The sequence below is a fragment of the Lepidochelys kempii genome, chromosome 12 (genome assembly GCF_965140285.1).
Source record: "Lepidochelys kempii isolate rLepKem1 chromosome 12, rLepKem1.hap1, whole genome shotgun sequence".
In the NCBI taxonomy this organism is placed as follows: Eukaryota; Metazoa; Chordata; order Testudines; family Cheloniidae; genus Lepidochelys; species Lepidochelys kempii.
The window spans coordinates 12,394,180-12,410,232 of NC_136391.1; positions in this window are offsets into that span (position 1 = coordinate 12,394,180).

A 16,053-nucleotide genomic window follows, 5' to 3' on the forward strand; every position below is an offset into this window, starting at 1 on the left:
TTTCTATTCTTTGAAATGTCATTTTAGTAAATAATCATTAATAATAATAATCATTCTGACCATAGTAGTAAAAGTTTCTTCAGTTTATTGGCCTATTTTAACTAATCACTGGCTTTCTTCTTTGACAGACAATAAGTATCAGCTGTGGGGATAAGAATTTTATATTTTAAAATGTTACAGTATGATAATGCACTTAAAATATTGTGGGTAATATGGCTTTATTTTATATCTTTGGTGTGGTCTTTCTTCAGATGTTTGTCATCTCTTACTGTATAAAATGAATTCAAATAGAGTGATATTAGTCTATAATCCTGATAATATGTAGTCTTTACGTAGTCTATAATCCTGATAATATCAGAATTAAGTTTCTTATGAGTTCCTTAATTACTGGTAACTACTGAGCTTCCTCTTTAAAAAAAAAAATTAAACACTTCGTTAAGAGTTGAATAACTGGTAGTAATAGGATTGTTACTGGAAGAAAAAAGAAAGGGAAAAAATAATGAAATGGGCTCTCAAATGCTTCTGAAACGTTTCGTTGCATTTTAGCTGAAGAAAATAGAAGCTTTGGCAGAAGCAACAATAGTTAATTCTGCACAATCCTTTTTGTAACCTCACTGCCACTGTGGAAACTGTTAAAGAAAAGAAGTTATTCTGCCTATGAACTCCCAACCCAGTCCAATGGTTTAGTGATTAGCATGTTGCCTAACTGGATGGGAAGATGAGTTTCCAAGTGCCACTGGAAATATTTCTTCTTAGGCTAGCTGGAGATGGGTTCTTCAGTAAGGTGACTCAGTCAGTCTTGAAGGGAGAGTACCTGGAGCATGGATGGATGAACCATTTCAGATGTAAAAAATAAAACCAGACTGGACTTTCACTTTAAACTCAAATACATTTTTGTTCTTTCCCTAAATCAGGGCTTCAAATACTTTTGCACATTGCCCATATCTTAACATAGTGTTTCATGGCCCACTTCCCTTCCCATTGTCTAACCCATAAAATTCCTGTGGCAGCCACAGCAATTGATGACATAGAAAAGTGATAATAGGTGTTTAATGTGGGTTTAGCTGTCTTTTTAATGCAGTGTAGCAGCTAGCAATGGGAAGGGCCAGCACCATTTGACCAGTGAGCTCTCCATAAACCACAGTTTGAGAACTGCCCTAAATGATTGACCTCTTTATGTGGGCCTTAATGTCTACACAGTATTGGGCCTATTTTCTAACAGGCACACAAGAAACTGCATGCTTTTGTGATCCCACTTGAGAGTATGACCCTGTCTCTTTACTGTACATTATGGCTACACTTGTAAGTGAACTTTTATGATTTTTTTTGGCTAATACTGTACACTTTTAGTATGTTTTAAATTTTGCAGTTTACCATACAGATGAGAAACAGCCTACAAAACACATTATAAGCTATAAAAAGTGGACATTTTACGGCTATCCTTCAGAACTGCATTATCTTGGCTTACAAAGTTTTCTGCTAATCTTCCTTGGTACCGCAGCAGTCCCTGAAACTGGAATTTGGCATTTTGCTTTATGTTATGCTGTCATTTCATAGCTGCTTCATAAATATTTCATTCAAAGAGAAAACTAAAATCAATTTTAACTTGAATGCTTTTTTTTAGAGGGTTTAAATTTTGGGGGGCATTTTTTAATTTAAAAACAAAACTTGTGACTTCCCACAATCCTGAGTTCAGCTAACAAAGCTCTTTGGGGCACAGGCAGTCTGTTATGGTCATACAGTAATTAGGACAATGGGACCTTGGCCTTTAGGCACAACCATGATACAATAACAAAGCAGATAAAATTCTCTTGGAAACCAGCAATGGATTAAAAAGCTCATGAAAGTCTTATCTCACAGCGTGAGCATATCAATGAGTTTTACATGAGCTCTTTGAGATAGATCTATTACTACTGTATCTTTGATTGTTCCTTTTAGAGCTATATTACAACTTGTGAGACGGTTGTTATGCCCTCTTGTCTGCTGGTATGTTATGATGCAGATAGGGGCAGTAAGGCAAAATGAGGGCCAGAAGACAGCAGGGTGACAGGGGTCTTCAGAGCAAACTGCATGGCCTGCTTCTCCAGCTGAGCATTCACACAATAATACCAGTGGAAAACACGCGCCAAACTTAGAATACAGCATCTTACAAAAGCAGTCCCAGCAGAGGAGATAGAAGATGAAGATACCTGTATATGAATGCTATGCGGTAGGACCAAGATCCTCAAAGGTATTTAGGCACCTCACTCCCCTTGATTTCTTTCAGGATCTAGGCCTACAACGTCAGCTGCTATCGATGGGTATATCTCCACCGATTTCAGTGGTACTATACCACTTTACATCACCTGAGGACTCAGCCTTATAACTTTGTGCCATATTTAGATCCCATGTTGCTGGGGCACATTTTTCAACATAGATATAGAGGAAAGGCCACCCAAGAGAAAAATTTCAGGTGATATCCTTATATCTCGGCACACATATGCTATGCACTGTGCTATTCAAATGCCCTGTGGCTGCCTTGGCATGCCTCACGTTTTCATTTCAACAGCCAGGCATCCAATTCTTGTGTTTGATGTCAAGGTGAAAATAGCATTTTGTTTATATTGCAGGAGAACGTAGAAACCATACCAAAGATGAATGCCCCCGTGTGCCAGATGCTGTACAGAGAAATAGTAACACAGGTTCCTTGTTCTGCTGAGCTCATAATCTAAATAGGAAAGACAAAGGGTGGGGAAACACAAGCACAGAGAAGAAGGGATTTGTCCAAGGTCACGCAGCAGGCCGGTGGCACAGATGGCATTAGAACCCAAGTCTCTGGATTCCCTGTCCAAAAGACCTCACATTTTTATTATTTGGAGCCATTTATTTAGAAAGCTTCCAAACAAAGGTGGGAGGAGCAAGGCTAACAGTACAATACATTTCCCTAACCTGATTAGGCCATCTGTAATTTAATCCTGAATCACTTAAGCAATGTAGTCTAACCTTTAGTAATTATATAATTAAATTGTGTTTATTACAGTAACAAAATGACCCCCAAAATCCAGTGTATCACTGAGACAGACATATTTTTTCCCATCTTTAGAAGGAATAGGTTTTTTTTATTAATATAAAACCCCAATGTCATTATGTCACCCATGCATCCACTGTGTAATTACCCCATTTTTAAGATAAATCCATTGTCTGGGGAAGCATCCATCATGGGTGTCACCTTTAGCACATAAGGTGAGACACTAAATAGACACCTTTTACTAATATTAATTTCTATATAGTCATCAATTCTGAATAGACTATCCATTGTGCTCTTTGACAGAGACAGGCCAATGACAAAGATTAAATTATCCATCTCTGTGGAAACAGGGGGATCTGCTTTGGAAACTGCTCTTCAAGATTTTACTTTTCTGGCCTGACTATATTATATTGATCTACAATGTGTTCATTGTAAACTCTGATCAATTATAGCAAAAAGAGAGTTTGCAGATTGGTTGTTCTTCTTTGAAACCAAAGGTCAGAAATTAGAGAAGAAAAAAACCCGTTTCTTATTTAAAAACCAATCAAACTAGAAAGTACTCATTTTTGTCTTACACACACTGTGCTAATCTTACACTCCAAGGACCCTTTTTGGTTCTTATGCCAAGAGTATCTCAGATTCTCATGCAATTCAAATGACAATTCACAGTGCTCTTTTAAGTTATGCAGCATTGGTATTCTCAGAATATACTGTGAGGTGCATCTTGGGAAATTTGCTAGAGATAGTACAGTCCTCATCAAGGCTCCAGTGCCATCAGCAGCTTTTACATTACTTCCAAAGACAACTAATCTCTGCTGAGGGCAGAAAGGCTTTATGTAGATTTAGCTTTCTTATCTCGGGCTGAAAAGCTGGAATGTCACTTAGCCCCATGGGTCCATTGGTATCATGTCCAGATATGGAAGTAGCACCAACTTCAGAATATTCAGCCTGGACAGGCTGTAAAGATGTTCTGCCGATTATCTGGATATGATATTCTTCATGCTCTGCACTTAAAACTCTGTTTACCGTTAAACAACTGTTAAATGTTGTTGACCCTGGTGGCGGCTAAAGTGATATAGCAGCTAGCTAAAGAGGTAGATGATATTAACATAGCTGGTTAGCGATGTTATGTGGCATCCATCTGGATGGAAGGCATTGTGGAACACCTTGAAGGTCAACAAATCCAACATACTTTCAGCATGTAAAATGATTGCTGATGGTGGCACAAACTCATTGATTTAAAAGAACAATATGTGACATTCATAGGTTGTTCAAGATAAAGATTCATACACCAGAGTCAAGCTAAAAAAATCCATATTTTTGTGATAACAAATGACAAGAAAAAGGAGGAGTATCGACAGCTAAAGCTGTGATTGGCTCAAAGACCAAATGAAAACTTTACACAGACCGTTTTACAAGTGCTAATTGCATAAAAACTCGTACAGTTATGGGGAAGGTTCTCTGTTTGATTACATGTGTTTATCAAAATTGTTATCGGAACACTGAAAGACAAATACACTAAGAGCCCGCTAGTTTTGAAAGTGTAAACCAAATAGAGTTTGTCTAGAGCAGTGGTTCTCAACCCACGGGCTGCTTGCGGCCCAATCAGAACACAGCTGTCTCAGATGTGACATCCTCAGGGCCATGCAGGTAATACATATATTGTGTGAATGCAGCCCACATAACACAGAGACCTGAATATGCAGCCCATGATGCTAAATAAATTGAAAACAACTGGTCTGGAGCTGTTTGTCTGCCCTTTGGTGGAATAAGAAAAAAACATTAATTCCTTCCAAGACAAGGAAGGTCATGCAGTGATCAAGTCCATTATGTTCCCCCAAAAAGTAATTTTCAGACGGCATTGAAAATTTATAGTGACTGATCAAAAAACACTGCATCATGTAAGGAGGGAAAACAGTTATTAGTTAGTGATCAAAAGTATGGACTAGCAAATTGGAGTCCAAGAAGCAAAGGATGTTAGCTCTGTCTCTCTGGGGTCCCAGAAGCAATTGGCTATTCACTGCTTATCCCTGTCAAGCATCTGGAAAGTATAATCTGGGTCCTAAAGCAGGAAAGCGTCTTCATATGTGAGTTTAGCTGGATAAAGCACAGTGGCCATTATTCTCATACTGAAAACATGGCTTGAGAGTTGAGAGTTCTTTTGTCCTGTTTTGGGTAGATGGAGTGAGATAAGCACTCTATTCCCTTTATGTTTTTTTCTCACATCACTTACTATTTGTCCTTTACCTTTTCTTTCTGATACCACTGTGTTCCCAGCAACATATGGTCCCTGCCTGGATCTATTTGAGATCCAGTAGCAGCCTTTTGCATAGAAAGGGTTAGCAACCCAAAGGAAATTTTAGGCTAAACAAAAATCAGTGTTACGCTCCAACAGGGATTCTCAAATGCTTATATTTTTAGCCAAAGCCAGGTTTCAAGCACTGATGGTCAGACACAACTGCTTGCTTAGCATTCTCCTTGTTACTGTGATGTGTCTCTCTTTTTTTTAATCCATTCCTCCCCCACTCCCCTTCATCCTCTACTATTCATTTTAGGATTATTTGTTCTTGGGCCAAGTTTTGATGTCAATTACTTCTTGAGTAAATATGCAGCATGCAATAACTGGCTTTTAATCCCCAATGTATAGTGCTCATCATCACATGTTACAAAAACTTAATGCTTTTCACATATTAGCATTATGAGAGATGACTTTTCTAGCTGCATTTGTTGATGCATGCTTTATTTGAATTGGGAGTTGAAATTGGGTTGCATTGCACTTGCTCTCCTTCATGAAGGACTTTAGCCTATATGGCTACTTCTGTGTAAAATAACAGACTCTTCAGTAAAGCCTTTTCCCTGTCACCAACCAAATGTTAAGCAGGCCTGTTTCTCATCAAATCTGGCCTTTTTAAGGACTGACCAATTATCAGAGATGATGAAATACCATAAGGCTTGTAAATTATTTCACTTTGATGAATGGAATGATTTTCCACTGGCTTGCACCTTGTGTAGCAAATGTACAAGATGGGAGCTGATATACCCGATCAGACACTTTAACAAGCGTTCTGATATGGTACCATTTTATACCCATTTGCATCGGTGTAAAATGGCTGGGCAGTGCAGTGACAAATCAGGCCTACTGCCAGGTCTGAGTGTATTTCAAAACCCTTCAGTGATGAACTTAGCCAAAAAAGACAGCCTTCTTCAGATGCACAAGTTGTGATTAATTTTCTCCACTTTACTGAGGCAACTGTAGGTGCGATCTCAGTATAAAATGAAACATTTTAATCTAACAGTGAAGTCTTTCAGCACATTATTTTTCCCCCTGCAAAAAAAAGACCATCTTTTTTGTTTGTTTTCATCAAAAATGTTCAGATATTTTCCACAAATGTTTCCATTGAGTCTAAAAAGTTACTTTCTGTCAAATGTTTTGACTGAATTTTTTTTTACCAGCTCTACTTACAGGACCTTTTTTAATAGTATTGAGCGTATAACACTGTCTCAACAGATTGTTGTCAGTTAATGTCTGGATGCAGTCCAGTGGTAAGAATTAGGAAGTCTATGTACACTTTCTTTTGCATTTCCTTCCACGCCCTCTACAAGTCTTCAGCGAGATTAGAATACTTTAAATGTGTGGATATTCCCCATTTCATCACTGTCTGCTGAACACTGCTTTAGACCAGTATTTTCACCTGCTGCCTTCTGTGTCTATCCCAGCACACCTATAGTGCTAGAAGTGTTTCTAGACTGATTCCACAACTGACTTGCTAAACAGCAAATAATGCATATAATGCAAAATGCTTTGGAAAGGTGGGTAAGTGGAATCATTCCTGCAAAGCATTCCTTAGCAGAGTGGGGAACTTCATACTGATTAAATGTGCTTAAATAAATATTGAATAATAATATAAATTCAAACTTGTGTGTTTGGGCATTCTATTGGTGGAAATCGTCTGATTGTTAAGAACAACCACGTGTGGCATTCTCTTTCTCTTCACCTTATCACAAGCTATGAAGTCATCCCTAACTTGTGAAAGTATTTCTGATATAATTGTTATTCCTCAATCTTGCCCTCGCTGAGTTCCAGTGAGCCCCAACGATTTGTGGTGCCATAATTTAACATTCTGTTGGAGCAAGAAAGCATTACAGGTAGACTAAAAATCAGTAGAGAGGTAGGGAAGAAATTTGCATTTTTATTATCATGTTAATAGTATCTTTAACATCACAATAAATTGAGATATAAAATATTATCTCTCCTCTGAGGTCTCACCTTTGTTTCCTACATCTTAAAAAGCTCTTAGCCATCCTATCAAGGTTTATGTGTACTTTTGATGTATGTAGCCTTAACGAATGAGAGGTGTCAAAAAGGGTGAGGGGGAGCCTGATACTTGACTGTGAAATAGGTATTCTGCATGTTAGTAACCATTTATTTTTAAACTCGGGTAACAACTTTAACTCATGTGCAAACTAAGAAAAATATTGTGATTTTCTTCTATGCCTGCTTTTTATAGGTATCAGGCAAGATATAGCTTTTCTCCTTGCTCTGGTTACAGTCGATAAAATGGATATATTCCTGTAGAGTCTATTCATCTATATGTTGTTCAAGTAAATTCTGAGACACATAAATATTGTCTTAAGTTTGATATTCTAAGCATCTACCAAACATGTGTGTGTAACCTTGACAGAGTGTCTGGGTTTTCTTTCTGTACAATAATTTCTCACCAGTGTTTTGTCTCTGGGGGTGGGGAGAAAAAATCACTATGGAAGGGACTACTGTTGCTTTGTGACCGGCTGACCTACAGTAGACAACCACCTCAAAAGGACATTAGTCACGAAGTTGGCTGGGCACACTATTTTATTAGAAGAAAAAAAAACACAACAGCTCTACTTGGGTGCAGATCTTTTCTTTAGTACTAATTAGAACCACAATCCATCATGCTGGAAAGTTTCTATTCATTTTGGTGATTGGGGAAATGACGAATGGATCTCAGAATAAATGGGATGTCAGGGCAGAACAGGAGATGGATGTGTTCTGCATGGGATGAGTGTAATAAGTACAGTTAATGTTGGCAACCAGCCAATCCCATCACCTCGTGCAGCGTGAGTTGCCCCAAGGCTCTGACCAGGGGTAAAACACCAATAAATGATTCCCCTTACCTCCCATTTATTAGACAACGAACACCTTGTCAGGGCTCATGCTTTGTTTTCCGAACTGTCACTTTGCTTCAGGGAGGGAAACTAATTGAATATTAGTTAATTGTTCCTAATAAAATGCTGATAATTAGATATCTCTTTTCATGTTGCTGCCCCAGATTCTCTCTTTAATTTCACTTTCCTTTCAATAGCCGCTGTTTCTCACGCAGCCATATCGAGATTGATTATCTGCAGCCGGCGAGAGGCTGAGCAGGCAACTTCATTTAAGATTAATTTCAGGGAAACTGTTTTACAATTTTTCTAAATTGAATTTTGTTTTAAAGTGTTAGGATTATGGGCCTGCTTTTGGGTAATTTATTATGTAGCAGCTCATCAACATCACTCCTGAACCCCAATGTACAGATATGTACATTCTCACATGCTTTGGGTTATACTGACAGCATTTCTTTGCTTAACGAAGTGGGTGGGACATTCTGTTGTGCTGCTGTAAGATGGCCACTTATGTATCAGCTTTATCAGAACTTAGGTCATTAAACAACTTGCGTTTCCTAGGGGAGAAAAAAAGGGACCAGGTTCTCATGTTCATGCCAGTTCCTTTGTCCAATTTGGTGGTTCAAAGGGGGCAAAAAGCAGCTTCTCCGAGACCCATGGGAACTTATTTCTTCACTATCCCCTTCCCCCGCAATGGCCTAGAGTAGGAGTGGGCAAACTTTTTGGCCCAAGGGCCACATCTAGGTATGTAAATTGTATGGCTGGCCATGAAAGCTCACGAAATTAGGGGTTAGGGTGGGGGGGTGAGGGCTCCGACTGGGACTGGGGATGAGGGATTGAGAGACTGGGGGTGCAGAAGGGTGACCAGATGGCAAATGTGAAAAATCGGGACAGCGGTGGGGGGTAATAGGAGCCTATATAAGAAAAAGACCTCAAAACTGGGACTGTCCCTATAAAATCAGGACATCTGGTCACCCTACTCCGGGCTGGGACCGAGGGGTTCACAGGGAGGGAAGGGGATTAGGGCTGGGGCAGCAGGTTGGCATGCATGAGGGGGTCAAGGGTGCAGGCTCTGGGTGGCGCTTACCTCAAGCAGCTCCCAGAAGCAGCGACATGTCCCCCCCTCTGGCTCCTACACAAAAGGAATAGTCAGGAAGCTCTGCAAGCCACCCTGTCCAGAGCCACCGCCCCTGCAGCTCCCATGGGCCATGGTTCCTGGCCCATGGGAGCTGCGAGGGCAGCATGCAGAGCCCCTTGGCTGCCCCTACGCGTAGGAGCTGGATGGGGGGCCATGCCACTGCTTCTGGAAGCCGTGTGGAGAGGGGCAAGCCCTGGACCCCACTCCCCAGCGGGAGCTCAAAGCCTGGATTAAAATGTCTGGTGGGCTGGATGCGGCCCCCAAGCCGCAGTTTGCCCACCCTTGTCCTAGAGCGATCGCACTGCAGCACTACTGCACTCCGGCAACACTCAGCTCCCTAATGGATCCTTGAGGGCCACTTCCAGCATCGCTTAGAAGGCTGTTCTAAACTATACAGTGCCAAGAGCCACAATACTAGTAGTCTCAGAATCAGGAGCTGCATTCTCTTTTCCAGTTGCTCTCACCCTTCCCTTCCCACCCTTCACTGTGCTCAACAGAAATTGGGGCCAGCAAAGTATGGCAATATTTCAGGGAGCTTGCTTAGCAACTCGTTACATTTTGCCCCTTTTCCCTTTCCACCAGCTATCAGTGAACTGAACACAATTTTCCCATATTTGTTTGATTCATCATTCATGCCATGAATTATCTGTCCGTATAAATTGTCTCTGGACTATCTGTGCACTGCATGCTGCTATTAATGATGTGATTAGCCAGCTTGGGTCTAGAGATTCTCAGCTAGTGTAATGTGCCATAACTCCACTGACTTCATCTGAGATATGACATCTTACACAATTTGAGCATCTGGCCTGTAGTGTTATTTCTCTTGCAAACTGAAGGAAACAGGAGAAGAAACCCTAATTCACAAGAATATTCTATTTGCTCAAAATTGTGAGTGAAGTAAGCAGTAATTGCCTCCACAGACTGGTTGTTTGAATGTTGGGGTTGGGGGAATAACAAAGGGACACAAAAGGATCCAGCAGCTTTGCCCATTTTATTCTACCAGATCTAGAGTTTAGTCTTGGCTGAATGAAAAACATGAAAGAGTGAACCACCGAAAAACAAAACAAAAACCTGAAAGAATATGGATGATTTTCAGCTTGTTTGACTCTTCCTGACAAAGTCTCCCCATCTGAGAGCAAACACGGTCACGTGATCTTAGTGTCCTGTCACGTTCACTTTGATCGCAGTCATTGATTCTTCTAAAGATATCTGTGGTTGAGCATTTTGCCTTGCATCTCAGAGTAAGAACTGCTGCATTGGAAAAAGGGGCTGGAGAAGTAGAAGAACCTCTCGAGGTCCCTTCCAATCCTATGATTCTATGAGGTACACAATGAAATGAATACAAAAACATACAAATGAGCCAATGGGACACAATGCAAACAGGCTTAGGATGCTTAGAGTCTATTTGAAAATAATATTGGCCAAATTCTTCCCTCACAGCCAGTAGAATTACTCCAGGGATGAACTTGTCCCACTATCCATAAATTTAAACACTCAGAAGGGAAATAAGGTAGTGATCAAATTTAATTTATTGAACAAATTATACTTTGAGATAGAATATACTCCTCACATATAATCATTGCCACTTACACATGACAATAAACAACGTTCTTTTTGTCTTCAAAATCAATAGATATCTTCAAGATTTTTAAGCTATTACAACTTCCCCACCATTAAAATTAAATGGTAAAAAAATCATTACTTGCTAAAACAACTAGGACAGATTCTGCACCTGATGTATGTGTGAAACTCTCTTAAACGCTGATGAGAATTGGGCCCATGGAGAAGAAATGTGGCCATTGTTCCTGAGATATTAGCATCCCTTGAATCCTAGTGAAGTATGGGAGTAAAATGTGGCCTCCTTCAGGCAACATGCTTCAAAGTATGGAACAACATGTTCAGTACCTTTGTTGTCCTTAATATGGCAGAAAAATTTCATCACTGTCAATTCACCTGCTAGAATAGAGACTGCATGAGGTCAGTCAGTAGCCAGACAATTTCTGAATCATATCAACTTTTGCCAATGAACCAACAGTTGACAACTGAGCTGTATTAGCAGTGAGGGGGTAGGCAACTCCCAACAGAGCTAAATACTTCTTTGCTTTTACAGTCTGTTAGAGAAACAAGAAAAAACTCTTTATTATAAAAAAAAAATGGCCTAATTCTCTGACTTGCACCAGTTACACTGAACCAGGCCCTTAATTTTCTCCTCCTAAGTGACTTCAGCTGGGTTAATCCTGATTTACACAAGTAAGAGAGGTGATTCAGGTCCAAAACTGAGGCACAGTTTGGCCAAATGGTTGCCACCATAGGGATAGAGCAAGCCCAATACAGAAGTGCAAATAAATGTTTCTTTCAGAATAATTGATTCTCTCAACTTTTCAGAGACAGCAGTTTAGCATAAGGATCTTCAAAGTAAATATTTTATCTCCCTGAGCATTGCACAACAAGGACCAAATTCTGCCAGCCCTCCTCCTGTCGAGTAGTACTTTACTCCATGAGCAGTCTCCCCAAGGTCAATGGGAATATTCACACAGGAAGTTACTACTCATCAGGAGGAAGAGTGAGGGGCAAACTGGCCCAGAGAAAACAAATTTAATCCTCAGTGTTGGCTTGTTGTGAATGATGAAGCCAATATGCAGCTCTGATCAAATGTTCTGCCTTTAAAGTGAGGCATAAGAGTGAGGGGACTCAAACAGCCAGTTCCAGGCACTTTTGGAGAAACAGTATTTAACATGTGCACTGGGGGGTTATCTGCACTTTTGGCCAGATCCAATGCCCTGTGAAGTCTGTAGGAGCTGTTCAGTGGGTATTAGAGCTGGCCTGCTAGTCAAGAGGACTGGATTTTTTTTTATTACATGCTTGAAATACCCATCATAACACAAAAACCCTGAATGGCACTTAGATCGATTAACTTCTATTGGCTACAACCTAAATTATGGGGAAGACTTCCAGGAACGTTAATACTTTTTGTTGTTTGGAAGCATCTGAGTTTGTAGTGGAAACATCTGATGGATGAAATATTGTAATATTATTAAGGAAATCCTGCTGGATTGCTTGTATACTTCAATTAGCTTACTAAATTGACAATACAATTTGCAACATATATGATAAATGAACGAAATTAACAATTGCCAAGCGTTGCCAGATCGTACTTAAAATAAAGTGAAAATGTAAAGTTCAAGCTGTTTAGTAGATTTCTTTAAGAGACTGTTAGAGTAAATGTGTCTGTTCATTATATGTGAGATTGATAGGCAACAAGGCTATAATGGCACCTTTGAGTTTGCTGACAACATAAAATTATATGCACAAAGGCCCTCTTTCCATTACTACACTGGTTATATTCATCTACCAATCATTCCCTTCTTCTCTGACCGCATAGAGCAAATCATGAGCCTTCTTCTATGGGTCCAGAAATCTTCTTCGGCAGAAACAACTGGGTTTCCCTGATTAACAAGGGCAGGATTCAGAGCCAGGCTATCATTTAAAATAAAAATTAGGGGAAGGGGAAAAGCTGTGTCAGCATATAGAATGTTAGATGTGATTGTAGTATATTATCTCCTGAAAAGTCTGGAGGTGGCAAAAACATATTAAAAGTCTGGCAGGGAAGAACCAAGGTCTAGGGGGACATCTGCGCCCCTTCCTCATAGCAGATGATGCCCCAGATCAGAGAATCGGTAGGGTGTCATGGGCTTCCTGCCCATGGCTGAGAAGTGGGGATTTGGAGGCAGGCTACACAGGAGGGAAGAGATGGTAAATCTGTAGCATCACAGACTCACCCTTTGTTTCCTTCCTCACCACCCAACAGGACAGTGAGGAGGGTGTCTCCTGGGCTGTGATGGCCTAGAAGCTGGAGTGGCAGTTGTGGAACTGGTCCACAGCTTGAAAGAAAATTTCTGCCTATCTCCACAGACTTCTCCTGCTGAGTTCTGGGTAGAGGATAATAGTTACGGCAGTGTTGTGATTTTAATCCATCTTTTTGTACATGTAACTAGGAGCCTGTGTGAACCTTTGGTAATGAACATCATTATCAAACAAAGCTTCAAGCCCAGAATCATGGAATTCCAGGTTGAAGTTGCAGGACCAGCTAACCAGCCTGATAAGTTAAAAATATTTTTAAGCAAGGTTCAGGTTTTGTTTAAAGGTTTGGGGAGAAGCAGAAGTTGACTGTTTTCATCTCAATTACATAGGTACTGTGGAGAATTTTACTGTATCCCCCATTACTAAATCCTTAGTATGAAACCCAGGGACCATCAATCTACTGCATAAACAGTCATTCACAAACATTGCTACAAAATACACTATATTTTATAATATACTAAATATATAGGATCAGAGCCGTAACTCAAAAGCTACTTCAATGTACACATTTTTCTATTCTTTGAAAGATCGGGAGGGGGGGAGGGCTATTCAATATTTCATTCACCCACAGCATTGCTAATGCCCAGGAAATGCCCATCAGAAGGTTTCCAGACTGCCGTGAAATTTTCTTAGTGAAGAAAATCTGGAATATGCCTATCAAGATGAATTCTGATTTATAGTCCAAACCCTGATAATGGACAGCCTGACGTACAGTTCATTTTGCCTATGTTGTAGCTGATCCTGACCTCACTCCTCCCTATTCAAATCAACTGAGTTCTGACTTTTACACCAGTGCTTAAGATCAGAATTGGGGCTGGTATCTTTGGGCCATACAGACAAGACATATTTCATATATACATGGAATATTTTAAGCAGCATGTCATTCTGGATCAGTAATCATCCTCATTTAAAGCTTCAGTAGCTGATGGATGCAGAAATGACAGCTTCCATTATAAAATATGGCACCTCCTTTCCATAAAGGGCATCATTAGAAAGTGAAACAATGCTGTTTCTAGAGGAACCCATCCTACACCAAACCCTATTATGCTTGGCTATGTCGAACACAGAAGTCTTATTTTCAGCCAACTCCATCTCATTAGGCTTGCTCATCACTTGTGGATTGGTTGGGAAGTTAGTTACTTGGACATGAGGAAGAAGACTGATAAATAGCAAAATCATGGATGCTTTTCCTTACTTTACTCTATGGATGCTTTTCCTTACCTTACCATGGATGCTTTTCCTTTGCCTTACTCTATCATGATTGAACCCATATTTAGCATTGTTGAAGCAGGCTTCATGTGTACAGGTTATCCCTATGTAATACAGAAACTACAAATAAAATGAAACTATCCAAATACCAAATGATAATCACGGTGTTTATACATTATTGTAAATTTCTTAATCACTTTGTAGTCTGAAGCTGGAAAAATACAAGAATGTAAAGTGTTTTTAAATTATTACTGTTCAGGGATCATAAGACAAAGATTAGTTGTCTAAATCTGTCTTATAAACAAATTAACACAGTGCCTGCTTTCTGTACAAAATATGATTCTTGTCAGAAGGATTAAACATGTTAAATCCAGCTAGAATATGCTGTGATCATGGTTTTTTTTTAGCAAAGCTGGAATAATCAGACATTTACAACTAATAAATCGGTACTCTAATGCCTCTGCAATAAGGCTTTGAAATATAATCTGTCATTTCAGACTTATAGAACATGACTTTTCATAATTATAATTCTCAGACACACATTACTAGTTATAATTAAATTCACTTTATAAAAATCTGAAGCATTTTTGTGGATTATCTGTTCATATTATGTTCTAATGGTAAAATTAAAGTATAATCTGTTGAATAAATTTGCTTAGTTCTTGGATAAAAAAAAATTCTCCACTATTGATCAAAACCTGGAAACTTAGATAGGAAGAACAAAAACGTATGCTGTATGTCGTAAGAGGGCTCTAACAAGGCTGGATCAAACTCAGTCACGGGCAAGAAGGAGAATTTTCCAGCATATAAGGGAAAAAATGAAAAGAGTTAAACTAGTTTAAAGACAAAAAAAATAAAAAAAATAAAATTACAGCTAAATTAGAAAGATGTTAAATATTGAACCTGATAAGGACACAACAATAGATTAATTTATAGACTCATTCAACTGAAAAATGAATCCCTGAATTTCTAGAAACAATTACATTTACTTACGGACGTTGGTTCAATGAAAGGTAGAGTATATTACTTATTCAGCTTAAATGCCACTTATGAATAAAATACCTGAAAACCTGTTATTCTTGATGTATTACCCACTATCATCACAACTGTAGCATCATGCCTCTAAGCAGGGGTCTGGCATGGAAATAGAAGGTTTAAAGACTTTAAGTATTGCTTCATTATTTCACAATTAGACGTGCCTCTTGATGATACCCCTGTACAAGTGTCATGCTCCTATAGTGGGCCAAATCTCCACTAATCAGCCATGGGAGATGGAATGTTGAGGGTTGTTCACAGATGTTAGTGTCCTATAAGAGCTCGGCTCTGTGCTGGTAGCGCATATTGAGGCTAGCCCTAGTGTGACAAGAATAATGCTTCAGACTCATGCATACCCTTCAACCCTAAGGTTTCCAAACCTTTGAACCACTGAACCCTGGTAGGAGGCATGTAAGAAGGAGAAGTTCAAACAAATTGCCCTAAGTCCCACACTGGATCACTGGCTGACTTTGGAATAGAATCCAGGTGCCCTGACCCTTAATTTCTTTCTCTAACCTCCAGCTGACATGTCCTCACCTGATCATGCATATTTGGTTGGGTATAGTCCTTGTGCCCTAAAAACTTTACAAAGAACCATAGGCCTTGGCATCCACTTTGCTGAAGACTTACTGCATGGCACAAGAAAAATATATATATTAAT